We start from the raw sequence: 25,887 nt of genomic DNA, 5'->3' as shown, positions 1-25,887 counted from the left end.
GAATCGATGCTTTTGAACTGTGGTGTTGGAGAAGACTCTTGAGAGTCCCTTGGACTGCAAGGAGATCCAACCAGTCCATCCTAAAGTAGATCAGTCCTGTGTGTTCATTGGAAGGACTGATGTTGAAGCTGAAACTCCAATATTTTGGCCACCTGATGCGAAGAGCTGACTCATTTGAAAAGACCCTGATGTTGGGAAAGATTGAAGGTAGGAGGAGAAGGGGATGACAGAGGATGAGATGGTTAGATGGCATCACTTACTCAATGGACATGAGTTTGGGTAAACTCCAGGAGTTGGTGATGGACAGGGAGGCCTGGCTTGCTGTGGTTCATGGGGTCGCAAAGAGTTGGACATGACTGAGCGACTGAACTAGGACTGAGACTCAGTCTAATATCCCAGATACCCTTCTGTCTTTCCCTAAATTCACCTGCAAGTAGTGCTCTATTAATTTTAAAAAGCTAGTGATAAAATGGCATCCCACTCCAGTACTCTTGCCTGGAAAATCCCATGGATGGAGGAGCCTGGTAGGCTGCAGTCCATGGGGTCGCCAAGAGTCGGACACGACTGAGCGACTTCACTTTCACTTTTCACTTTCATACATTGGAGAAGGAAATGGCAGCCCACTCCAGTATTCTTGCTTGGAGAATCCCAGGGACGGGGGACCCCGGTGGGCTGCCATCTATGGGGTCACACAGAGTCGGACACGACTGAAGTGACTTAGCAGCTTAGCAGTGATAAAATTACATTGCTAAAAGTATTATAGCTTTAAAAATGGAATCAGAGCTTGAGCTTGGTCTGGGGACCACACATGTTTTTTGGAGAAAATCCATTTTCAACCCAATATGTTGTGTGTGCTCTACACTGCAGGGGTGCACTGAGGCTTAGAGGCAGTTGTAGGAAACGATTAAGCTAGTCCTGGAAGCAAACTCCCTAGGATTCAGATCCCCTCTCTCCCTTGTACTTGGTTGCCTTAGATAAGTTGCTTCTCTCTCTCTTGGCCTTAGTTTTCTCAACTTGAGCATGGAGATAAGGTTTACTGCTTAAGTTGTTGGGAGGATTAAATGGTTGAGTACGCTCGGGACAGTACCTGGCATGTAGTTTATACCCATTAAAGTAAGAACTGTGATGATTACTTACGAATAATGCTTTACTAGCTCAATTCCTCTACGTTAGTAAATGACGTGAACTCTGTCTTCTAAGTGATAAACCCCCTCAAAATACACAGACCCTCTTACTCAATGGGAAGCCTAAAGCCGTAACTATTTTACAGTGTTCTTTTTAAAGCATTTTTACGAGGAAGCTCTGTTACTAGTTTTCTGATTCTCTGAGAGCAAGGTTCATATCATATTCATCTTGAAATGTCTCCACATCTCCTAACAGAGTATTGAAGTGAGGAATAAATTTGCTTAAATGATTTCTTCTTCAAGTTTATAGCCTTATGGGTAGGAGGTATTATTAGTAGGGTACCTCAATTTTGAAAAAGGAGATAGACAAATTAATGTCCCTACACAGACCCAGAAAGTATAAAATAAAAGCAAAGTATGAAAGATGCTTCTCAGAGCTAATGTATAACATGAGCTCATATTAGAAGGAAAGTGGTGATGATAGAAATAGTAAACTTGCAATCCTTTTTTAGGAAATAAAGCACATAATGGAATTTTGTAGGGGAAAAAAATCTCTTACTATATTATAAGCACAGATCAGAAGAATAGTGAAACCTCTGTGTAGTCTCCTTGGCTCTCTGTCTTGGAATGTTTATGTCCTCTGTGTGTGTGTGTGTGTGTGTGTTCAACTGGGTTATGACTTTGTCATTTTGTAAGCAGAACAGTACTCTTGCCTGGAAAATCCCATGGACGGAGGAGCCTGGTAGGCTGCAGTCCATGGGGTCGAACAGAGTCGGACATGACTGAAGCGACTTAGCAGCAGTAGCAGCAAGCAGAACAGGAGGCAAAAGGCTCTCCTTTGCCTTGAGAGTTATACTCAGATCTTTCAGGAAATTAGTGTTTTCAGCATGAAACATATATCCTTGCCTCAAAACTTAATTTAAAAAGTAAGTAAATGAGAACAATCAGAGAAAAGCAAACTGGGTGGGTGGAGGTAGCGGGGTGTAGTGGGGAGATGGGCATGGACAGGTGCTTAGCTGATTAAAATGAAAAGTAAAACTGCGGCCAGTGCTCCTGGATAAACGTCGATCTGCATTATTAAATGAAACAGGGGTAAAATATGGACTGTCAGAAGCGTTTTTTCTTCCAGAGACATGGGGAGAATTGAAATGCACTTTCAAAGGAGAAGTCTTTCTCAGTGTTTCCTCAATCATTTTCTGTTTGAAGCTTGAATTACAGGGCTGCTTGCTACCTAATGCTTTCAGTTTAGAATCACATCACAGAGGACAGGGGCAGATGCAGATGCTCAGAACAGCAGCCGGAGCATTGGTGTCAAGGTGTTTATTCAGTGGGGAGTTCCTGCTGCACGATTCCCTTCTAGAGCAACGTTTTGATTTTTGAGTGCTTTGGCCTCCTGATTTCGGACACCGTCTTCTCATAGAGTGATCGCTATGATGCGGCAATTGCCAGAGCAGTCTAAGACCTTTAGGAAATAAGGTGATCTGAAATAAAGGAACTGGGTATTTCCACCTCTTTCTCTGGATCTGGCAATATGGGTGGCTAGCAGCTTCCTAAGTGGTTCATGCCCTCATCAAAGAAACCTGTAGTTACGATATAGTCATGTGGCCAGATAAATACACATCTAAACACGTAGATGTGTACACATGCTTATTCATACACATAGACATTCATGTATATACGTGTACGTATATACACACACATGCACACACATAAGTGTTGTAGTTACTCTTGCCGAAGAACTTATTATTCAGCCCAGACACCACATGCTTTCTGAACATGTGCTCAGCCTAACGGTACAGATGTGCCAGGGACTCAACCGCTGTCTCAAACTGTTTGCAGTCTGGTGATGGGTGGTCAGGGGGGCAGGCTCTGATGGCTGAGGAGGTAAACAGGGGCCTGGGGGCAGAGGAGAAGTGGGGTTCATCTCCCCTCTGGGAAGGCTCCACAGGGAATAACCTTTGAGCTGATCTTTGACGAACAAACAGGAATTTAGTTAAGCAGATAAGCACTTTGAGGTCTATCAGGCAAAGTAAGTGAGCACTTTGGGGTTAAATTTATACGAAAATGAGTATGATTTCTTTTGTTTCTAAAAACTTCAGCTTTCCTTTGAATGCACTGCCCCCAGGAAAAGGGAGTCAGGGAGCTAAGCCAGTTGTGCACAGTAAAGATTATATGTGCTATGTCTTTATGTATATGCACTGCTGCTGCTGCTGCTGCTAAGTCACTTCAGTCGTGTCCGACTCTGTGCGACCCCATAGACGGCAGCTCACCAGGCTCCCCTGTCCCTGGGATTCTCCAGGCAGGAACACTGGAGTGGGTTGCCATTGCCTTCTCCGATGCATATACACATATATGTGTAATGTAGATACATTTGAGTACATGTAATACAGGTATTTATAAAGTCTTTTTATACTCCCCCCTAACCCCTTCTTACCTCCTAGCAGCCCAAGGAGTTAGAGGGATAGGGTCATTATTTTCCAGATGAGGGAAGGGAGGCTCATAGAAGTTCTGTGTCTTGCACGGGATCTCGTGGCCCAGTTTCCCTCCCAGGACATTCTTGGGACTCGCCACCTTTCCCCAGGTGTGTGCTGCCCGCTGCCACCCCGAGGTGTGATGGCAGGTTCCAGGTTCCCTCTCGGATCCCAGGCTTCCCCCGACATCAGTACCATTCAATGGTTTTCCTGGCTCCATCACTCTCGCTTCACGCTGGATCGACAGACTGTTCACCTGTCTCAAGAAGCCCATAAGATTTGAGCAGAAATGTTGACTTCCTTGTAGCTCTGCCAAAGCGGCTCCCTTCTCCCCCCCGCAGGAATTTCACCAAATCTCTTCGTGCTGCTCCTTCATTTCCGTACTTGAAAGTGTTTCTGCCAGGCAGACATCAGACTTTGTCCCTCCCGGCTCTGACTCTGCAGGGATGGGTAGGTTTCTTTCTTTCTAAAGTTTGACTTGTCTCTCTTTGGATCTGGACCTGTACCAGCCTGGGTGAAACAATTGTGTTTCTCCTCATTTTTATAGGTGAGACAGGGTGAACATACGACTGCTTGAAATTAAGTCCCAAATCAGGAAGCACGAAGGAGAAAGACATCCTAACCCATCAGGTTTAGAAATGATATCACACAGCCCAAAACCCGACTCCCAGTAAAGACAGTCTTCACACATAGAATCCATGCTATGTGACAAGTAATTTGTAAAGGCTAGGAGAAAAAAAAAGAAGTGGTTCAAGAGAAGAAAATTGAAAGGCGCTAGGTACAGTGTCTCTAGACTACCTGCTCTTGGGTTCTGAGATGCTCGTGAGAAATTTTTAAAAATGAATGAAGAATGTTCTTTTCCCTCCTTTATATTTCTACAGTGTGATGCTTCTGACTGTGAAAAAAAATGCAGAAGAGCAATTACTCCTTTGCTTTAATTACTTAGCTAATTATCACGATAACCTTGTCACATCATCACAATTCCCCAAACAGAAAATGCCAGCTCCAAATTGCACCAATATTTGGTAATTTTACCTTGTTAACGGCTCAGTGTCAGTGAGCGGAGCACTAAATTTTTTTCCCCAGTTACCTTGCGGTTGCACAGTGGCTATGTCTTTGCCTCCAAAGCTGCTATTGCATTCTGCCTAGCATCCTTCTGCTCCACTACTCTGTGATTCCGGTGTGGCTTTTTAACATCTCCTCATCGTTTCAGAAGCCATCTCCTGAGAAGTATGTAATTCTCCCCTGGCTGTTGGATGGTAATAGGAGCTGCGTGTGTCTGGAGAGGGGAGCACACAGCCTGGGGTGAGAAAGTAGCTATTTATCAAGGTATCTTACAATCTCAGTTTATGTTGTTGTAAAACGTTACCATGCAAGATTATATCTGCTAGGAATTTGTCAGCCATTGTCAACATACCGTAAGGAATAAGGATGCAGTTTCTTCAAGTCAACGGAATTTTTATTCTGCATTTCTTTGCCCTCATTTTCGAAGAGACTGACTGCGAGGGATGCTTGCTTAATGGTGCCATCTGTTAGATTATGTATTGTGCAGAATGGGTGCTGGAAATATACTAGAATGCTCCCAGAGCCCCGGCAGGTAGAAGACAAGGCATCCTGATATATGGTCCTTGCCTTCGTGGAAATTCTCCTTCCATTATTACAGTGGATGACATTGTTGACAACGAGTAAAGTTGCAGAAAGGCTGCCTAGTATTCAGTGATAAAGTAGGAATGAGATCACGTAGAATCACATCAGAACCTTTCCAAACAGAATGGTAAATGTCCCCTGTTGTACAATGAATAGTAATGTAGCCCTGAGAATCATTAGTTCTTTATGACAGCCCCAGACTTGAGTAAAAGTACCGTTGTTTCCATTGTGGTTCTTGTTTTCTCTGTATTAGCTGTTGCTTGTCTGGCTTTAGTGCCTGTATGATTCCAGAGCTGAGCCTCACTTCTATGGGGACCCTTCTATCGCCATATTTCTTTTCTGTCCTCAAGCTATCTTACCAATACAACCTGTCTCAAGAAAAGCTGGAACTCACTCCCACTACACTGAGCCTGACAGACACTGATGCTCAGCGTTCATTTCCTGAAAGGACTTGCATTTTCAGACTGTAAGTAAAGCCTTGGACTAAATGCAGGTCGTTGCTGAAATGGAAGGGGTGGAGCAGCTACTGAACAACTGGGGAAGAGTGTTCACTATCATCTCCTTCTGAAAGTTCCGCACAGCGGGCCGGCTCGTTGGGTCCCACTGACTCAGGTCTCCAAAGGGATATTTCTGAAATGCAAGCCAAAAGAAATTGGAATGTAACATATACAAGGTAAATATTCTATGTGATTCCTGGACTTGCCACGGAGGATGTGTGGCAGTTGGCATCAGGAGGACCAAGTTTGAGTGCGATCTCTACCATTTTTTGTCTGGGAGGCAGATTATTGGCTTTCTGGAAATCCAGTCTCCTCCTCTGTAAACTGACATTAATAATACCAAGTCACGCCTTGTTTTGAGAGTCAGATGAGGTGATACAAGGACCTGAGAGAGAGAGTAAATGGGTATATAATGTCAGCTACTTGAGGCTAGTTCCCAACTCCCGTCCTTACTCCACCTTTTTTCTAAATCAAGATGCAGGCTCTCTAATTTATTTCACAATTATCATAATGATTGTGATACTTATAGGCATCAATTATTTTCCTGTTCTTTAGAACATTCTTTGGGCAACAACAGGTCAATAACAGGAAAGAATGCCATCATGTGATTGCATCATGTTCTTCAAAATGAAATCTACTGAAGGTTGAACAGTATAAACAGCAAGGAACATAAGTGGTCAGAGTGACCCAGGGGAAATGGCCCAATGAAATTAAACAAAGGAAATTTTATACTGTGAGGAAAAATCAATGGATTGTAATAGAACCCGGCAAGAGGAGACAAAGCTCTTGAGTCCCAGAGACCCAGAGGTGATTGAGAAGGTGTGTGTGGACTAGAACTCTAGCCTCTTGTTTTGCTTTTTGAAGGCTGTTTCCACTATGTTAAGTATAAAGATAATAAGACATGTATTTTTAAATTTGTTTTCTTTTTCTTAAGTGAGTTTCGATAGCTTGATGCATCTATAGGACATCAAGAGAAACACATGTCATTGTTTTTGAGAATTATGGTTTTTTTGGACTTTGTTGCCTTACTCAATGTATCTACCACAGAAGCTTCATGAAATATGAATTATCACAGTTACACCCAAGTAATATCACCACCGTTACCTCTGTCACCAAGGCTACACAATCAGGAAGTCATGAAGGTGGAACGGGACCAGCTCTATGTGACTGCAGGCTATGCTGTTTAACAAATGCCAGATGAATTAAATGTCACCCCCCTCCCTGCCAGGGGCAGTTCTTTTGTGACTGACATGGTTCAAATTTTCTGTTACCTCCAAACCCCAGTACTCTATATGACCTTGAGAAAGAAAGAACAACAGAGTGATTTGGACTTCTCTCTCAAAAATATGAACTGTTATATACATTTATTCCTAGGTGGAGGATGTGTCTGACATTTGTATGTAACTTCATAGATGATAGTTGACTCCAGATCTCAGTGAAGATGCTAGAGTTAAAAGGAAGACAGTGTTGATGCAGGTAAAAGTCTGAACATGATAAGGTCCTTAAAAAAGGTATTTCTACGTTTGACACTAGAATAGACAGCTGGAAGTCTGGCCATTGATTTCTTTACTTCAACTGCTGGGTAAGATGAATCAAGGGCAGTATCAGGTAGGCAGGAGTTCCGTCTTCAGTGCAGTTTTCAGTAGTGCATGGTTGAAAACCAAATTGGTACTTGGCAATCTGCAATTTCTGCCTTTTTATGGAGAATATTATAACCAAATGACTTTCTTTTCATGTCTCATGAATTGATGTGATTGATGACTATGCATTGCTTGAGTTGGATGGATAGATTTAGAAGCTTTAGTGATTTTTTTTTTTTTAAACCTTTGGTGAGTACCGATTTGGGAGTATTAAAAAGAACACTGGTTTCCCTCATTTTCATACAAAATGATTATCTTAGAAGATGAAAGATAATCAGAAATTCAACAACGAAAACCATCACTAATGACCTGGTTTAGAAACATGCTTAGGTAATTAAGAGCCTAAATCATTACAGGTCCGTTGGGCCAACCACGACCATTTGAAATGCACTTATGGAAGACCTATGTGAAGACATTTTGACTTTGGCAAAAAGGGCTAGTTTTCTGAGTGTCCTTTTAGACTCACAAATAACAAAAAAAGTAAGTATTTGTGAGTAACATTCTGCAATATGAACCATTTCTGAGTCTTTTGTAGGCTTGGTTAACACTATCACAGAAAAATATTACTGAACTATTGTGATTGAAACAAATGATATATAATTTACTGTAACAGTTCTAGATCTGCAAATCAATTTCATCTATATGATGAGCATTATAATAGTGTTGATCTCAAAGGTTTTTGTAGTGATCAGGTATGAGATTCTATCAAAAAAATGATTTGCAAGTTGACGAGTATTATTCATGCGTAAATCCTAGTGGTGTTTGTTATTCTGATTCTATGGGATAGTTTGTACATTAAGACTTATTTCATGTGGCTTATCTTGTCCTGTCTTATGATTGCATAATAATACCCATTTACATTTATTTCCTTTTGTTTCATGAAATTGTTCTCCTCATATTTCCTGTATAGTCATGAATTAGTTCTCGATTGCATTCCTGGTCTTACCAGAAAGCAAACAATTTAATTTTATGATTCAATCAAGTCTTTGGGAATTTAAAATATTACTTCCTCTATATGAAAAAGAATACAAACTCCTGAATCATTGGGTTCCAACCAATTTATATGATATTGAAAGGGAAATTGTTGAAGTTTCTCATTGTTTCATAGTATGAAGGAGAGAATATATTTATCATATGAATCCTGGTTTTATCTCATTTCTGTCTCACCATTTCTATGACAGCAGGAAAAGAGTCGTGGAGTTATGAATTATACCAGTTTTAGGAACAAAATTTATAAGATATTATATAGACCATTCAAGGTACAATGCCACAGAAATCCTGACGGCTTATTTTATACTAGATTTCCATTTCTGTCGTTTCCATTTCTTTCAGGAATCTTAGGAAAAATGAAATGAAATGCCCTACTTTAAACACTGTTTTGTTTTTATTTTTATTGAGATGAAGATAACAAAATTCTTCCAGACCCAAATGACGTGCAGTCCGCAGTGTCAGACAGTTGTTTTTGCAAACGAGAAGTGATATTAATATTCCCAGGTTGTATGGAGTCATAAAAATAGCTTTTGTCATAATGTCACTTGTGTGCTATTACTTTTCTCATAAGAAATCTGACATATCCATTTTCAGTTAAAATGTGGATATGAGACAAGGGGATTTGCAGGTGTTTTAATGGGCTGGGTGTAGAAATAATGACCTTGATGGAGCTATTTGCAGTGTTATGTAACATCAGGAACCCCGACAGTTTCTTAATCTGATAAGTAGGAATGTCAGCATTTCTCCCGTACATGCACAGTTAGTGACCAAACTTATTATTATTTTTTTAATTTTCAAATGATTTCAGGAGCCAAACTCACAAGAGTTATGTTAAGATGTATATGCTTGAGGGTCTTTGTGCTCAAGTTCTTAGTTTTAAACTACATGTTGTTAGCTTTAAAAAAAAATTACTATTTTGGGTTGTCATGCTTAAAAGACACTCAGAAATAACATAAAAAGATCCTAGATTGAAAGAGCTGTTGCAAATCATGAGGGAAAATGTACTTGACGTGTGACACTGATGTATTCCTACTTATTGAATCCATGGGGCCTTGGGAAGGTTTAGAACCTGTAATGAAATTTATTATAATATGCCTAGCGACAGGCCATATCTTAAGGGAGAAAAGCCATTGCTTTGTTAGTGCTCCAGACAGAAACTTCATTGCTTTCAGTAGAGAATGAGTAAGCAAAATGCATCATTTCTTGTAAGATTCTCCCATATCTCCAATCATTAGCAGAAGAAAGATGGGTCTCTGCTTTCTGTCGGATCTAGGCCATGCTGACAGATAAACCAGTAGAGGAAAACAACCAGTTTAGGGAAATTTGCTGCTATGCCAGCAGCAGTCTTCTCATGAATTATCCTGATGATTCTTACAATGGAGATTAGAAGACAAAGTTGAATGTACCTGGACAGAGATCCACTTTCCTATTGGCAGTTGCCCAGGTCACTCTGGTTGAGGGCCCGAGCGAGAGCACACAAGTCAACAAACAGTAGTCTCTAGATGGATTAGAGGGGGGAAAAAATCAAAGGATTGTGGCCTTAAGTACCCTGAGGAGCCACTCACTCCTGGGTCAGGGAAGATGATACTCACTGAATGAATACCGCACATTGTTACTACATTCAAGACTGAAGTTGGGGCAATTTTCCAAGAATGAAATTGCTTTGTAGAGGTATCTAGAGGACTGTTTTGATTTTTAAACCCATAAGATAGCACCTGGCAGTTTCTCAAGTCTAATCCTAAAGAAACCATCCTTACTACTACCATGAGTGTGTGTGTGTGTGTGTGTGTGTGTGTGTGTGTAAGATGGAGATTTCTGCTGCTATTTTGGTGAAAGCATTTGGGAAAATGCAATATTTAGAATTGTTCCATAGCTGATTCAGATATATATGGAAGACTCTTCAGGGTTTATATTCCTGGCTTCATTGCAGGGAGAAAAAATGTCATCCGGTGGCTGAAAAATAGTTTCAGCGTTGCATCCTATCAAATCTTTGGCATGACTGAAAAGGAACAGACCCCTTCAGTATATCAGCTTCCCAGGAATGAAGCAAGCATAAATATGTTTCAGTTTGGTCGTTTGTGAATTAGTCAGGATGAAAAAACAGTCTGTTTCTGCCAGATGAAGGGTAATACAGTACAGAACTTTCAACAGTATTAATATTTGTGTTGGTCTAAAAGTAATGAAAATAGTTTCCACAGGTCATCAAAATTTCTCATGATTCAACCAGTATCATTGAAAGTTGGAAGAAGGACACATCTCTTGGAATCTATTTAAATGAAAACTGTGTTGATGCCCTGCTCAGGGGTAATCTTTTTCAGAGGAACTGGGGAAGGTGTGTGCTCACACATGTATCAATCAGGAGCAGGATAGTAGATTCGAGCTTTGCAGAAGTGGCTGAAACCAGCCCAGGTTAACTGCCATGTTTGATAACATCCCCTCAGAACCACTTGGGCACCTGGGCAATGTCTTGAACATCATGGTATTCCCGTCACTGGCATGGTGCCTGCACGTAAGAGAAACGCCAAAGGTATTTGGCGCTTCTTTCCACATACGTCTTAGACCGAAATGGAACTTTCTAGGAAGAGATACACTGTGTCTATGTCATAAGCGTGTTTGCCTTGCTGCCATATTATGTGGATTGAGGGCATGGATTCCAGAACCAGTCTCAGCTCACCATCTTGGCTTATACGTTGGCTCTGTCACTAATTAACCTAGGAGCTGGGCACAGCCCTTTATCTCTCTGCCTCAGTACCTTTCTCTGTATCATACAGACAGTAACAGCACCTGCTCGCACGGTTGTTGGGAGAATTGAAGGACGTACTATCTGTAAAGTGCTTGGGATGGAGTCTACCCCTGGCAGAGGACTTTTCAGTAGATTTTGTTTTCCTAAAGCAATCAAGGGAACTGATCAAGCGGCCAGTCAAGTTCTATGAGCAGCATGACCTGCCCTTCTTCTAGCAGGCGGGCTGCAGAAGGCTTGCACAGCTCCTCTGTAGAGCAAGGGGTCTTCCTACTTATTTGGAGAGTCGTCAGCCCTGTTCTCCTCATGGCGGGTCCATTGAAACTTTGCCCCTTTTCCTGTTTCATCAGGGGACAAATAAAGACAAAGAAGTGAGAGGGCAGCAAACACCGTCTCTATTCACAGAACCTCACTGACTTCGGGAAGAGGGTACTGGGGGAGGAAAGTGGGTCTTTGAGGCAGAGCACACGGTTTTTGTTCCAGGTCATCCCTAGGCTGATCACTCGGCTTCCTGTTGAATTGCATGGGCAATGGAAAGGATTATCGTAAGGAGGATGAGTGATGAGATTCAGATGTCTGCAGCTCGGGACTGACACACACTACTGTATACTGCACGGGTAACTAACTGGGACCTACTGTCTCGCACAGGAAACGCTACTCAATATTCTGTGGCATCGTATTTGAGAAGAGACTCTGAAAAAGAATGAATCTGTATATGCATATAACTGAGTCACCTTACTGTACACCCCAAACTAACACAGTGCTGAAAATCAACTGGGTGAAAGGGAACATTTGAGTCGCTCAGTCATGTCTGACTCTTTGAGACCCCATGGTCTGTAGCCCACCAGGCTCCTGTGTCCATGGGATTCTCTAGGAAAGGGTACTGGAGTGGGTTGCCATTCCCTTCTCCAGGGGATCTTCCCAACCCAGAGATCGAACCCAGGTCTCCTGCATTGCAGGCAGATTCTTTACCATCTGAGCCACACTGGCTGTAAAAAATCAACTATAATCTAATAGAATTAAAAAAAAAAAACATGATTGAAAAACTTTACGTGTAAGGGAGACCTTACTACTGAGTAGTGGTCACTGCTAAGTATAATTTCCAACTGAATTTAATTTTCCTTCTTATGATATAGATGGGGACTTTTTCTTAAAAATGTTCTCAAGTATCAATTTACATTCCCACCAGCAATGCAAGGGGGTTTCCTTTTTTCCACATCTTCTCCAGCATTTATTGCTTGTAGATTTTTTGTTGATGACCATTCTGACTGGTGTGAGGTGATACCTCCTTGTAGTTTTGGTTTGCCTTTTTCTAGTAATGAGTGATGTTGAGCATCTTTTCATGTGTTAATTGTCCATCTGTAAAATAGCTAGTGGTAAGTGGCTGTGTAACACTGGGAGCTCAACTTGGTGACAACCTAAACTGTGGAATGGGGGGGTTGGGAGGCTCAAGAGAGTGGGGGAGGCAGGGAAGTATACATATATATGTATACTTATAGCTGATTCTCATTGTTGTACAGCAGAAACCAGCCAAACACGGTAAAGCAACTATCCCCCAATTAAAAATAAAAAAAGAACAAGAAAAAAAAAAGTATCCTCATGTTCAGGAAGCTTGGAGCAACTCTGGATCAAATGGCACACAGGATGATAACTGAGCTTCACACTTGGTTTACCTGTCATTTCTTTGTCTTTATTTCCACGAAATTCCTCAGGGATCCACTGTCCTGATCCTGCCATCCAGCACCCACTCCCCACCAGTTAATGAAGATATCCCATCGCAGGCTCCACCTTGGCTACTTCCTCCTCTTCTCTTTACCTCTCCCCTGTTAGTTACTTGACTTTTGAAACCCATTTTCTTTGTCTGTGACGTGGAGAAGCCTCGAATCACTTCTGAGGTTAATGGGCATGGTCTGTGTGTCCAGCACGGTGCCAGCTGTATGTTAACCACTTCTCTCTGCTTCTCCTTCTTTCCATCCCTTCCCATCTCCTCTTGTTCTACTGACTTATGGATTTGCAGTTCAATTTTTGATCTTAGAAATTCCAGCCATGACACCAATTGATGAGCAAACCCCATCATGATAAGTCCTAACATTGTGATGTGAATTTCCTAGCAACCACAACCCTTCACTGAGAAGGGCTTGTATTCATGAGGCACCTTTGGGACATGGTGACTAACTACTGAGGACTCTGCAAGGGGAGAAGGAAGGCACTTCAGCCACTAGAAGAGGTTATCGTTTTGCCTCTGAGCACAGTTCTTGAATTTCCTCTAGAGAGAAAAGGGGAGCTGTGTCTACCCAAAGCAGCTCTGCCGTTATCCCACTTCCTTGGCAGCTGAGCATCTATTGTTAAGGAGACCCTTGTTAGCGCAGGTTTCCTTTTGTGAGCCTGGGGAGGTGAGAAGGGCACAACTGGGCTCCTCTGTTTCTTGAATTGACCAAGAAATGGCACCAGGGGCAGCAGGGAGCGTGGAACCCAGACCTCTGTGCCAGGACTGTGGGCTGGAGCAGGGCAAGGTTAGCAGGAAGTAGGGATCATTTCCTGCGGCAAGCACCACCCTGGATGCCCTGAGCTCAGCCCTTAGAGACAAATGCTGGAGACAAGGAACCAGGAGGAACCAGGACAATAGTGAGTGCTCTTTAGAGTTCCCATAAAATTCTGCAGATAGTCACAATCAGGAGTGTGTTTTGAGAATTTCCGATGAGGTTTGTTTAGTCTATGAGCCCTTTGGTTATGGCAGTTTATTTTGGTCTTATCAGAGCTACTAAAAAATACATTTATCTTGCTGAACACCAATGAGACAATGGCAGGATACCAATCCTGAAATAAGCTTTTTAAAACATCTTTTTTTTTTTTTTTTTCTGTCTCTTTGGAAGGATTTTGCATTAGCGATAAAAATCATCACAAGTGCTGCTATTACCAAGATGTTTTCTTTGAAAAGTTTTGGCCAGTTCAGTTTGAGGATCATGCTAATGAAATGTGACAGAGTCTTAGTAGCATTGATGGGATGTTGGTATGTCCATTTAATCTATACTTTTTAAACAGGCTTTCTCCAAATGGACATATCATCTTTCAACCTTAGGAAAAAATCAAGAAGAGAAAGTGACAAGCTTTCACACTATTTAAGACTGTGTATCACCTCCTTCCTCATTCTCTAGTTTCCTGTATTACCAGTCATCACCCAGGAGAGTCAAGTTACCGTTTTTGTCCCAGATTATACCTTGGCTCTTTCAAAGATTTTCTCTCATTCCAAAGCCAAGTTTGTGTTGAATATTGAAGGTGAAAGCCCTTGGTTTTGTAGGTTTCAAATTCCAACTCCAGGTTGTAATCTATGTGAGGATATTCTGAATAGTTAAGTGAATACATACAAAAGTTGAACGTGTAATAACTGAACTCTTTTCATTTTAGGCATTAGAATTCATAGTTGTACTTTCTTACCTCAGCCTGACCACAGTATTGGAAGCAGCTAAATAAATTTGCATTTAGAGGTTTTGTGTGTGTGTGTGTGTGTGTGTGTGTGTGTTAGCATCACGTAGATGTGCTTTAATTTACCCACTTAATGAAAGAGCCAAGAGCGAAGCGCATTGTTTAAAGGAATTCTTTATGCTTGTGTTTTCCTTTAATTTTTTATCATTTCCTTGAAAACTGTCCCAGTGTCTTAATATATACCATTATACTTATTGCAGTCTGCCATGAATCAAGAGTTTAGATTTTTAAGTGTTTGTGGCTTCAAGTGTTTGTAAGAACCATCTCTTAAGAAAATACCTGTTTATGGTCCTCAGTGGTACTGGGTTTGGGTGGTGTAAGGTGATTACAGTGTATCTTTGGCCCCGCTGACATCCTAAGGATTTGGATCTCAGGGCTTTTCTTCATCTGATTTCAAGGCTGAAATTTAAAATGGATATACTCTTTATTTTATCATGGAATGCTTTCTGCTAAGGTTTTTTCCTCTGGAAGAGTACACGATTTTAAGAGCAAGTGACGTTAGCTTTAGGGTTGGCTATAACGCGTTTGAGCCTCCCAGGTGGTACTAGTGGTAAAGAACTCGCCTGCCAATGTAGGAGACATGGGTTTGACCCCTGGGTCTGGAAGACCCCCTGGAGGAGGGCATGACAGACCACTCCAGTATTCTTGCCTGGAGAATCCCATGGACAGAGGAGCCTGGTGGGCTACAGTCCATAGCGTTGCAAACAGTTGACACAACTAAAGCAACTTAGCATGCTCAAACATATGATACGTTTATATTTGGACCTGCTGTAACATTTTTATATTCTAGAATTTCTTTTAAAATGGAAATTATCACCCTCCTAAATATTAGTTTCAGGCAAAACCAATACAGAATTGTAAAGTAAAATATAAATAAATTAATAAATAAAATTAAAAAAATAAAAAAATAAAAAAAAATAAATCAGAAACTTTAACAAACTATGAAGAACCCTATTGGGAAAAAGGATATTGAAATACGATGGCCAAATAGTGCCTATTATGACATTTTAATTCAAGGATTCACAGTTTGCAGTTTAAAAAGTATAACCCAATGGCTGGAGTGATTGATCTGGGCCTAAGAAAGAAGAAATGGCTTATCTAATCTCTGGGCTCTTCTCTTTCACTGAAATTTGTAGAATTTCCACCTAAATGTAATTCCAAAAAAGACAGTGAAGTGGTCTCAGTTGTGTCTGACTCTTTGTGAGCCCATGGGCTGTAGCCCACCAGTCTCCTCTGTCCATGGGATTTCCCAGGCAAGAATACTGGAGGGTGTTGTCATTTCCTATTCCAGGGGATCTTCCTGACCCAGAATAGATGGACCCTGGCTCCATCTCCCATGTCTCCTGCACTGGCAGGCAGATTTTTTATGACTAGCGCCACCTGGGAAGCCCACTCTTTATTCATCTGGTATTATTTCTGTAACTATCTTACCACTGCGGACTAAAAGGAATTGTAACAAGGTACTTACTGGGGTGAAGCCATGGGGGTAGAGCCATAGAAGGACCCTCTCCTGACTCAGAGCACTTGATGTTTGAAAAACACAGCATTTCTATTTTTTTTTTCACCTTCATTAGACATTTTTGTTAATAACTTTAAAACAAAAATTTCCATTACTCTGTTCAGGCTTCTGGGTCATTCTTTTATTATTAAGATGTGATATGTACATTGTTAAGTATACAGATCTTCCCTCTTTTAATTTAAAAATAAAACCTTTTTAATACTGGAGTAAAGTTGATTAATAATATTGTGAGAGTTGGTAGCTCAGGTGCTCAGCAGAGTGATTCAACCATACATATACATTTCTCTATTCTTTTAGATTCTTTTCCCATGAAGGTTGTTACATAATATTGAGCAGAGTTCCCTGAGCAGAGTTCCCTGTGCTATGTGGGACATCCTTGTTGGTTAACAATTTTCAACACAGCATTGTGTACATAGCCATCCTGAGCACCTTCTTTTCATATCAAGTGTCTCTTGATCTGGCTTAGCAAAGCTCTTAGAAGCTCCTTTCCTAAGACAGCCAGTAAACTATGTGTTGAGAGGCCGTTGTTTTGCTTTCAGGGAAATGCAAATTGTGTGTGGGTGTGTGTTTGGAATGGGGAGGATACTAGTGCCAATTTGCTCAGATTTTATTTAATTTGCAATCAGTCTTATCTATGCCACCAAAATATTTTTGGATGGAGCCCCAAGAATGTAGAGTGGTAAGACAAACAATAGAATGTTGACCCCCACAGGCCTGCACAGCAACGGTCCAACTTTTGTGTCCTGCACTCAGTGCTGCAAACAACATGGATAACGGGCTGCATTTCTTTTAAGCATCACTTTTGGGTCGTTCAGTCGCTCAGTCGTGTCTGACTCTTTGCGACCCCATGGACGGCAGCACACCAGGCCTCCCTGTCCATCACTAACTCCTGGAGTTTGTGCAAACTTACATCCATCGAGTTGGTGATGCCATCCAACCATCTCATCCCCTTCTTCTCCTGCCTTCAATCTTTCCCAGCATCAGGGTCTTTTCCAATCAGTCAGTTCTTAGAATCAGATGGCCAAAGTATTGGAGCTTCAGCTTCAGCATCAGTCCTTCCCATGAATATGCAGGACCGAACTCCTCCAGGACGGCCTGGCTGGACGGCCTGTCACTCAGCCCTGTGTTTTCTCATTTCCTTGGTTTTCCCTGTGTCATGCCTGTGCATGCTCGGTTCCTTCAGTCCTGTCTGACTCTGTGTGACCCTATGGACGGTAGCCCTCCGGGCTCTTCTGTCCATGGGCTTCTCAAGGCAAGACTGCTGGAGGGGGTTGCCATACCCTCCTCTTCCTTGTGTCACAAACCTAGGATTCCCTCTTGTCTGCTTATCTAAGTTCTACTCTTCTTTCGAGGCCAGTCTCAAGTGACTTATCTTCCATGAAGAATTCCCAGGCTGTTTTGACTCATAGCAGCTTTCTTTTCCTCTGAGGTCATCAGGGGCTTTATCAGTTACACCACTTGTCTGAAGGCTCATCAGAGATTCAGCTACTGCCTTCTGTACTTTTATGTTGTGCTTTTGTTGTTATTATCCAACCATCTTTTTTATTAACTTCTTCAGAAGATGTATGTTATCGCCTCAACCAAGACATGGGCGGCAGGGCATCGGGTCTTAGGATGTTTTGTGTTCGTTACACCAGTTAATCAGATCCCAAGTTCATGGCAGGTGTTGTTATTAAGCAAACAGCTGTTCAGTGATTATAAGACAACGCAGACATGTAAGTAGGTTGAATGTAAGTATGTGCAGACAGTAAGTAGGTTTTGATGTTCTTTTGTTGCTCATTTGTCCTGTATGTAGCTAGGTTGAGTCTGTGCCTAAATGCTGGCGAATACATGGTTATGAGCCGGCCCATTTGGCCCACAGAGACTCACATCCTTGCTTCTCATTCTTCCCATTTAATGAGAACATGCCCTGCCCTGAGGTAGGTGCTTCACAAATTCTCGTGTATTTAATCCTCATAGGAGCTCATTGAATTAGCTGCTGCTTACACTTTCCAGTTGCCTAGAAGGCAATGGCACCCTACTCCAGTACTCTGGCCTGGAAAATCCCATGGATGGAGGAGCCTGGTAGGCTGTGGTCCATGGGGTCGCTAGGAGTCGGACACGACTGAGTGACTTCATTTTCACTTTTCACTTTCGTGCATTGGAGAAGGAAATGGGAACCCACTCCAGTGTTCTTGCCTGGAGAATCACAGGAACGGGGGAGCCTGATGAGCTGCCGTCTATGGCATTGCACAGAGTCGAACACAACTGAAGTGAATTAGCAGCAGCAGCAGCAGCAGCAGCAGCAAGGGGCACAGAGAGTTTGAGTGACCTGCCCAAGGTCTCAGGGCCAGTCAGGATGGAACTCAGACTTAAATGTAAATCTGAAAAGCTCTCAAGACAGAGCTTTAATCCCTAAATTTCAGTCTACTGAATTTCTCCTGTACCCAGACCCACACTTCAGTTCTAGCTTTCCAGATCTTGACCATCCAAATCACTGATGCACCAGAGTTTCTGTGTTAACATCTTTCTTTATCTGAGTCATCCTTTTGGTCATTTGGACCTCACAGTTAGCAACCCAGGATTGTCAAACATAGCTTCACTGGAAGGAAAGTGTTCATGTTTTGTAAATAGAAGGATGGGAAGAGAGCTAGTGTAAATGACCAGTATATCCCCAGAGAAGGTTTCCCTGCTATCTCAGATGGTAAAGGATCTGCCTGCAATGTAGAAGACCCAAGTTCAATCCCAGGGTCAGGAAGATCCCTTGGAGAAGGGAGTGGTTACTCACTCTGATATACTTGCCTGGAGAATTCCATGGACAGAGAAGCCTGGTGGGCCACACTGCATGGGATCACAGAGTCATACACAACTGAGAGACTAACGCACGCATATTCACATGCATCTCAGAGGAAAAATTCTGATGGTAAGAGAAGGAAAGACTCCCTCCTCCATCATGTCTGTCCCTTCATAGTCAACACACACACATACACACAAATGGCATATCCTTGGAAACAAAAAGTAAGTAATGGGACTTTATTTTCAGCAAAGAACAATTTGATTTTTCTTTACTCACTGTTAACATTGTGTTAGCATTTACTGATACAATGAAGACACATCTATTGAACTAGTTCCTGATTCATATGTGGATATCATTCTGTTATACTGCGATTGGACAAATTACACGGGGGCGAAGGAGTTCACACATTAGCTCAGGGGAAAAGAATGTCTCAGCTCCTTCTGTTGGGTGTGCCAGCTCTTTCAGCTGTCTGAGAAAGACGATGTAAGGAGGAACTGTTTAGAAATGACAGCATGGGATGAATTCTGGCATCAGGTGTCAAAGATGCTATTTTGGGTTGCGCTTCTGGGTTGCTAATTCAGTGAGTGATTTTCCCTCAGTGTCCTCGTGTGGCTAAGGAAGAAGTGGTTTGTGACAGTATTTTCTTAACCAGTATTTGTTTTACATTGTATCCTTTGGTATTCTCAAGTTCATACCATCTTAAGATTTAGGACATCTGAGCCACCTCTAAAGCTATAGTGGAGTGATTTGAGTCATCAAAGAAATCTGGCTTATTGTGTCTTCCTCATTTATTTTTATTAGTCTGGGTTAAAACAGTCATTCTCAACCTATAGGAGAATGCATCTCTAGGGCAAGGTCCCAGGAGTCTGCATTTTCAAAGAACTTCCCAGGAAAGCATGAAGCATGCCACTGATTAAGGACATCTGGTTGTGCCATTAACCAGCTCAAAAATAGTTCATTCACAATTTGCTCATGACTTCTTGATTGTTCTATTATAGAGTTGTGTGCTCAGTTGCTCATTCGTGTCTGACTCTTTGCAACCCCACGGACTGTAGCCTGCCAGGCTCCTCTGTCCAAAGGATTATCCAGGCCAGAGTACCAGAGTAGGTTGACATTTCCTCCTCCAGGGGATCTTCCTGACCCAGGGATCGAACCTGCATCTGTTCCATGGAAGGTGGATTCTTTAGGAATGAGCCATCTGGGAAGCCTTGTGTGTGTCAGTGGCTCAGTTGTGCCCGACTCTTTGTGACTCCATGGACTGTAGCCTGCCAGGCTCCTCTGTCCCTGGAATTCTCCAGGAAAGAATACTAGACTGTGTTGGCATTTCTTTATTACAGGGTTAATACATAAAATAAATAAAAATACAGGATGCCCAGTTAAATTTGAATTTCTGATAAGCAGTGAATATTTGTTTGCATGTCTAAGTCCCATGCTCTATTCAAAGTATCTTATTTTACCTGGCAACTTTTCATGCTGTAGAAAGCCAGTAGAGTCTTGACTCTTCACAGGTGTTAATACTAAAGGGTCAAAAAGGATCCCTATACAAAAAGAGGTTTGCGGAGGCTTTGGCACAGCCTGCAAACTTGCATCTTAAACCTTTGGAGGATCATTGTATTAGAAAGAAATTTTAAGGTGACTTTGTAAAATCTTGTGTTTGTTTCCTTCCTTTAATGCTGCATTTTGCCAGTGCTGCGTTCACTTTACTCCTGAAATAAATTGAAGAGTTTCTTTTCGAGTGCAAAGGAATCTAGCCACACAGCTCCTATTAAGCCATCTCTTCATGTGGAAATCTATTCCAGCGTTTCTCATATGGATACGGCTGCTGCTAAGTCGCTTCAGTCATGTCCAACTCTATGTGACCCCATAGATGGCAGCCCACGAGGCTCCCCTGTCCCTGGGATTCTCCAGGCAAGAACACTGGAGTGGGCTGCCATTTCCTTCTCCAGGGCATGAAAGTGAAAAGTGAAAGTGAAGTCGCTCAGTCGTGTCCGACTCTTGGCGACCTCATGGACTGCAGCCTACCAGGTTCCTCTGTCCATGGGATTTTCCAGGCAAGAGTACTGGAGTGGGGTGCCATTGCCTTCTCCCATGGATACTGCTACTGTCTCCTAAATTTCAGAACTTTATTTTGATGAGACTTGTGAGGAATCTGAGACCTCCTCGTTGACCAGTTTGTTGTCTATCCAAATAGTTATTCTTCCAAGTGGAATATTTTTCCACTGTTTGTAAATTGCATCTCTTTAGTCTCCTTTGGAAAAAAAAAAAAAATTACCCAGGACATCCTGGGAAAGGTAGGAAACAGGCCTTGGCCATTGTTAAGAGCAGATCAAAGTCGTGGTCAACACCACTGGGATTCATTCCCACTGAAATTGATCTCTGGGTACCATCCATGCCTGATATAGACTGACTCAGCAAAAAAAAAAAATCCTGCTGTCACTAGGTGGGCAGATGTTTTCACTTTGGCTTTTATTTAATAAGTTTTCAGGTACAGTTAATGGGCATACTTGTCTTATGAGCTTGGCAGTCCTAGCACAGTGCCCTTAACTGTTGTTGTGATTGCCAAGGCAGTAGTTCAGCTGTGTGGACGCAACCTTCACCATCTGAAGCTTGTTTATCCCCAGCCTTTGCTCCTGGACTTTTATCATCTCTCTGAGATTTTGAAACCTGGACCCAGATCATCCTACACATTCCTTAGTCTAAAAGAGGCTCAAGGTAAACATTGAATGTGCATATCTGATACTCCTGGGTAACTTTGAGTAGAGTGAATATGGGTGAAACAAGGGACGCTGTGACTTAGAACTCCGTTTCCCACTTTCTGGAGCTGAGGACAATTTGTTCTTAATGAAATATTTCTTGATACTCAATAAATATCCACCAATACCTCTATTTCCTCCTCCTCAAAAAAAAAAAAAAAATTAGAATTGATTCACAGGCTCTGTGGGCTTTCTCGGGGGCTCAGCAGTAAAGAATCGCCTGCAGTGCAGAAGACACAAGAGATGTAGGCTCACTCCCTGGGCTGGAGAAGGTAATGGCCACTCCAGTACTCTTGTCTGGGAAATCTCACAGACAGAGGCCTACAGTCCATGGGGTTGCAAAGGAGTCAGACACGACTGAGCGAGTAAACAGTGCCAGCAACAAGGTGCTCTGCAGCTCAAGAGAGACTCTCCTTGTTTGCAAATATATATGTTAGGTTGGAAGTGGGGAAACAAAAGTTCTCTCTCTTGAATGGGCTTATCGGGCCCCACGAGGGTAATCGTGCTGTGTTCAGCAGTGTCTTGACTCTTTTGTGACCCCATGGGCTGTAGCCCACCAGGCTCCTCTGTCCATGGGTTTCTCTAGGCAAACATACTGGAGTGGGTAGCTGTTTCTTCCTTGAGGGGATCTTCCTGACTCAGGGATCAAACCCACGTCTCTTGTGTCTCCTGCATTGACAGGTGGATTCTTTACCACTGAGCCACCTGGGTAGCTAAATGGAGTAAGGAGAGATGAACAGGATGAATGCCTGAGGCTCTGAATCAAAGCTGTTCAGAACTCGTATTGGAAACCCTGGCCTAGACTGTGCTTCTTCCCACGGGGCGGAAGGGCTAATGAACAACCTGCAGCAGCAATTTCAAGCCTCTCTAAAGGCTGCGGAGAGCAAGAGGGTGCAGGAGGGAAGACAGACGCGGCCCCTTTGTTCCAGAGAACCACCTTCCAGCCATGGTTCTGCTGCTAAGTGCCTTCACTTTTGAGTGTCAAAGTGTTCATCTGTAAAGAAGGGATGATACCGCCTCCTTGGCTGTACTATCCGGAAGATTAAAGCGAGGAAGATATGTTAAGTGCTTAGCACAGTGTCTGGGAGGGACATGGCTTTTAAGGAGTTCAGTAAACCTTCATTCTCTCTTGCCTATAAAACTGTTTGGGAAGGCATTTTCTAGAACTGGGAAGGAGGCTTATTGCACTAAGGCTTTAAGAGATTATTCACAGCCTTGTATATTCATACGCTGTACTTCCTCTGATTGATAATCTGCCATCAAGTTCACCAGTGACCAACCTAGAGGTAAAACAGTCTTTCTTTTCTTGCAGTCCATGCTGTACCTGAAACTCTGGCTGTCAGAGACAGTCTCAGAAACTTAAGAGCAAACCCTCAGTTATTCGAATTGCTTTCAGGTTTGCTACTATTTTAATTATGCTTGGTGTTTTCGTGTTTTCCTTTTGGAACAACAGCTATGTATTTTCATCCCCATGGTTATCTTCTGATGCCTCATATTTGGTTGTTTTCCTTTATCTGGGTATAGAAGCGGGGATGTTATAATTTGTCTACAAGTATCTGCTGTCTCCAAACAGTAGAGAGAGTCCCTCACACTTATAAAGTGATAAAACATTATCATTGTTTTGTGTTCGGTGCTTACAAATTCAGAATTGTACACGTTATTAAAAGCTTTCAACACTTCCTTTTCCTTCTTTGAAACATAATCAGCATATTGCTTCTAGCATTCTTTCAAGGAAAGTCAAAAACTATGCTTTCCAGCTTCTGAAAATCTAATTCCTAAAGCAACAGCAGTGCAAACGGCTTGTACCTTTTGTGAGTAGCCTAACAAGTCATTTGTTGATTTCGTTTTCAAACGCATTTCAGACGCAGTTTGCCATATTAAAATGATTGCTTGCTTGGTGGTGGAAATATTCTATTGCATCAGACAAAAGACACTACAGACACCCCTTGAAAGCCCTTCAGATATACCCCCAAGAGCAATGACACACTATGCTCAGAGGAGAGCAGAAATTCTGATAACTAATCCAAATCCTTGACATGAAATTCACACAATGCCCACATGTTGTGTATTTCTGTTTAGAAAAGTGAAAAGCTGAATCTGTCCATGTGAGCTCCTGATCTTAAATACTGTTATTCCTCTAAATATAGCTCAGGACGTTTGTCAGTGAACTGTGAAGCTCTTGTTAAAAATAAAATAGAAATTCAAATCTCGAAATAAATAAGATGCGATTTGTAATGCCTTGCCTGTTTTTCGTTTGGGGTTGGCCCATCTGAGGCCCTCGGAATGTCCATTGTGAGTGACCCTATTTAAATAATTATTCAGAGGCTATCAAGTGTTATAATTCTGATGTCTCCTTTTGCTGTTGGTGTAGAAAACAACAAAGGCGAATCGATTTTTTAAAATGTATTTTTATATTTTGTCAATATGTATAAAAATGGAGGAGAGGAAGTGAAATGATTCATTTTAAATGACGTATGAATCCATTTTCTCCTGCAGTGCTCTTATAGAACTCCTGTCCGTATCGAGGGGAGGCGAGTGCATGGCTGAAGAGATGAATTCCAGTCACAGCCCACTGCTGCTGACTTTAAAAAGATATGCATGGAGTTTTATTAATTTCCTGCAGCCGCACTCTCTTTTGAGACTCTGCTTTCTGGCCAGTATACCATTTTTCAGTTTATTAGCCTCTGAGGACCATGCTCTGTCTTTAACATGCCTGTTCTACGTCCCCAACTGTCAGCAGGACTTGAGGGAGAGGGTCAAGGGCAGACTTGGGCCTTGATTCAGGCAAGTGGCAGTCACGACCATGAGCGTCTGTCCCACTAAGGTGAGAGGAAAGGGCCAATATTTTCAACGTTGCTTGCAGTGCTGCCTTTCTCATTGTAACACAATTCACTGTTTAAAATATATATATGTGTATGTATATACATATCTATCTATCTATAGATATACAAATATCTATATAGATATACAGATAGCGATAGATGGATAGATAGGTACATAGGTACCTGGTTTTTTTTTTTTCCCCACCAGTTTTACAGGTAACCATTTTGAAAGCTACGAAACATTCCACTGCAGCAGCTTTTGCGACTTGTGCCAGAACAAAAAATCACAGGCACGCTGTGTTAACTAGGCAGTGTGAAAGCATATTGCAAACATTATTATCAGAGAAGAACATCTTTCTAAGTCCATAATCATTTTGAATAAATGGCAGCAATAACAATGATAACCGATGGATGATAAACCAAGAATAGATGGCTAAGCGGCTGTCTCTGAAAAGTCACCTTGTAAATCAGAGGCCCGAGCAAAGGGAAGGATGCGCTGGCCTGACTTGCAGGCAGGGCCTCCAACCCCAGTCACGGGTCGAAGACAATGACCCTGAGCAAAGTGAGGGAACTGAAGGTTGAGGCATGCTACAGACTCTCCTAAGGAACTTTTTATTTCATGTGTTTCGTTTATCTAGCTCAGTTCAGGAGCATTCTTGTAAAAAGCAGATTGCTTTAACTCACAGAAATGCTCAGAGTCACAGACAGCTTTATTGATGGGTGAAATTCTGCTGCCTTGTGGTGGTAGGGATGAAATGAGTCTGATGTACACCTTGATGGCCACCCCTGCTCCTGAAATCCAGCCTGGTGCTCAGAAACCCGGGATCCCCTTGCAAACCTGGCATCTGAGCAGCTGAAACACATCCCTCCCAGTTGGAACCTCATACCTTCTGATCTGCCCTGGCAGTCCTGATAGAAATCAGGTTTTGGAAACCCTTTGAATTCTTGTCTTTGAGCTGACCGACCCCTGTGGTGAATCTCCGCTCTTCTTCCACCCTTCCCGAGGGGTGTGGTCCCCCTGCCAGCTGGCCCTCTGAACCTGGGGCTTCTGTTCCCCCTGGAACTGCTTTTGAAGCCAGAGGGCGCCCTGCAGTGGCTGATGGCAGCCGGGAGGTGGGTGGAGGGGAGGACGGGGGGGCCAGCTGAGAGCCGTGTTGCTCCATGGGATTGCAGGTTTCTCCTTTGCCTCTTTATTCAGATAGATACTCACTTTTATTTTGAAATGCATGTCTTCCCTTGGCTAAAGACAGAATTATTCTGGTTCTAAAGAACACCACGAGAGCCAGCCTGTTTATGCAAAGTTGACTGTGACAAGCAGCTGCCACCAAAGCCACGAGTGCCAGGATTTGGAAATTGGACATAACACCCATTCCATTTAGGCTGAGGTTATTTCAGGAGTGGAGGGAGGCTGGGGAGGTGCCAGAA

At 42.4% G+C, this 25,887-nt stretch overlaps 1 protein-coding gene and 1 long non-coding RNA gene across 2 annotated transcripts in view; one reads left to right on the top strand and one right to left on the bottom strand.

The window, feature by feature from the left end:
* Positions 1-25,887, top strand: part of FLRT2 (fibronectin leucine rich transmembrane protein 2) — a 110,317-nt gene that overhangs the window by 28,149 nt on the left and 56,281 nt on the right. The window lies entirely within an intron of this gene.
* LOC120853569 lies at positions 24,031-25,466 on the bottom strand. Its single transcript, XR_005718813.1, has 2 exons — positions 25,350-25,466; positions 24,031-24,222 (listed from the first exon to the last, which is right to left on the bottom strand). It is a non-coding gene; the product is annotated as an uncharacterized LOC120853569 (long non-coding RNA).

The sequence above is a fragment of the Oryx dammah genome, unplaced genomic scaffold (genome assembly GCF_014754425.2).
Source record: "Oryx dammah isolate SB20612 unplaced genomic scaffold, SCBI_Odam_1.1 HiC_scaffold_26, whole genome shotgun sequence".
Lineage (NCBI taxonomy): Eukaryota > Metazoa > Chordata > Mammalia > Artiodactyla > Bovidae > Oryx > Oryx dammah.
This window is presented reverse-complemented; position numbering and strand designations above follow the sequence as displayed.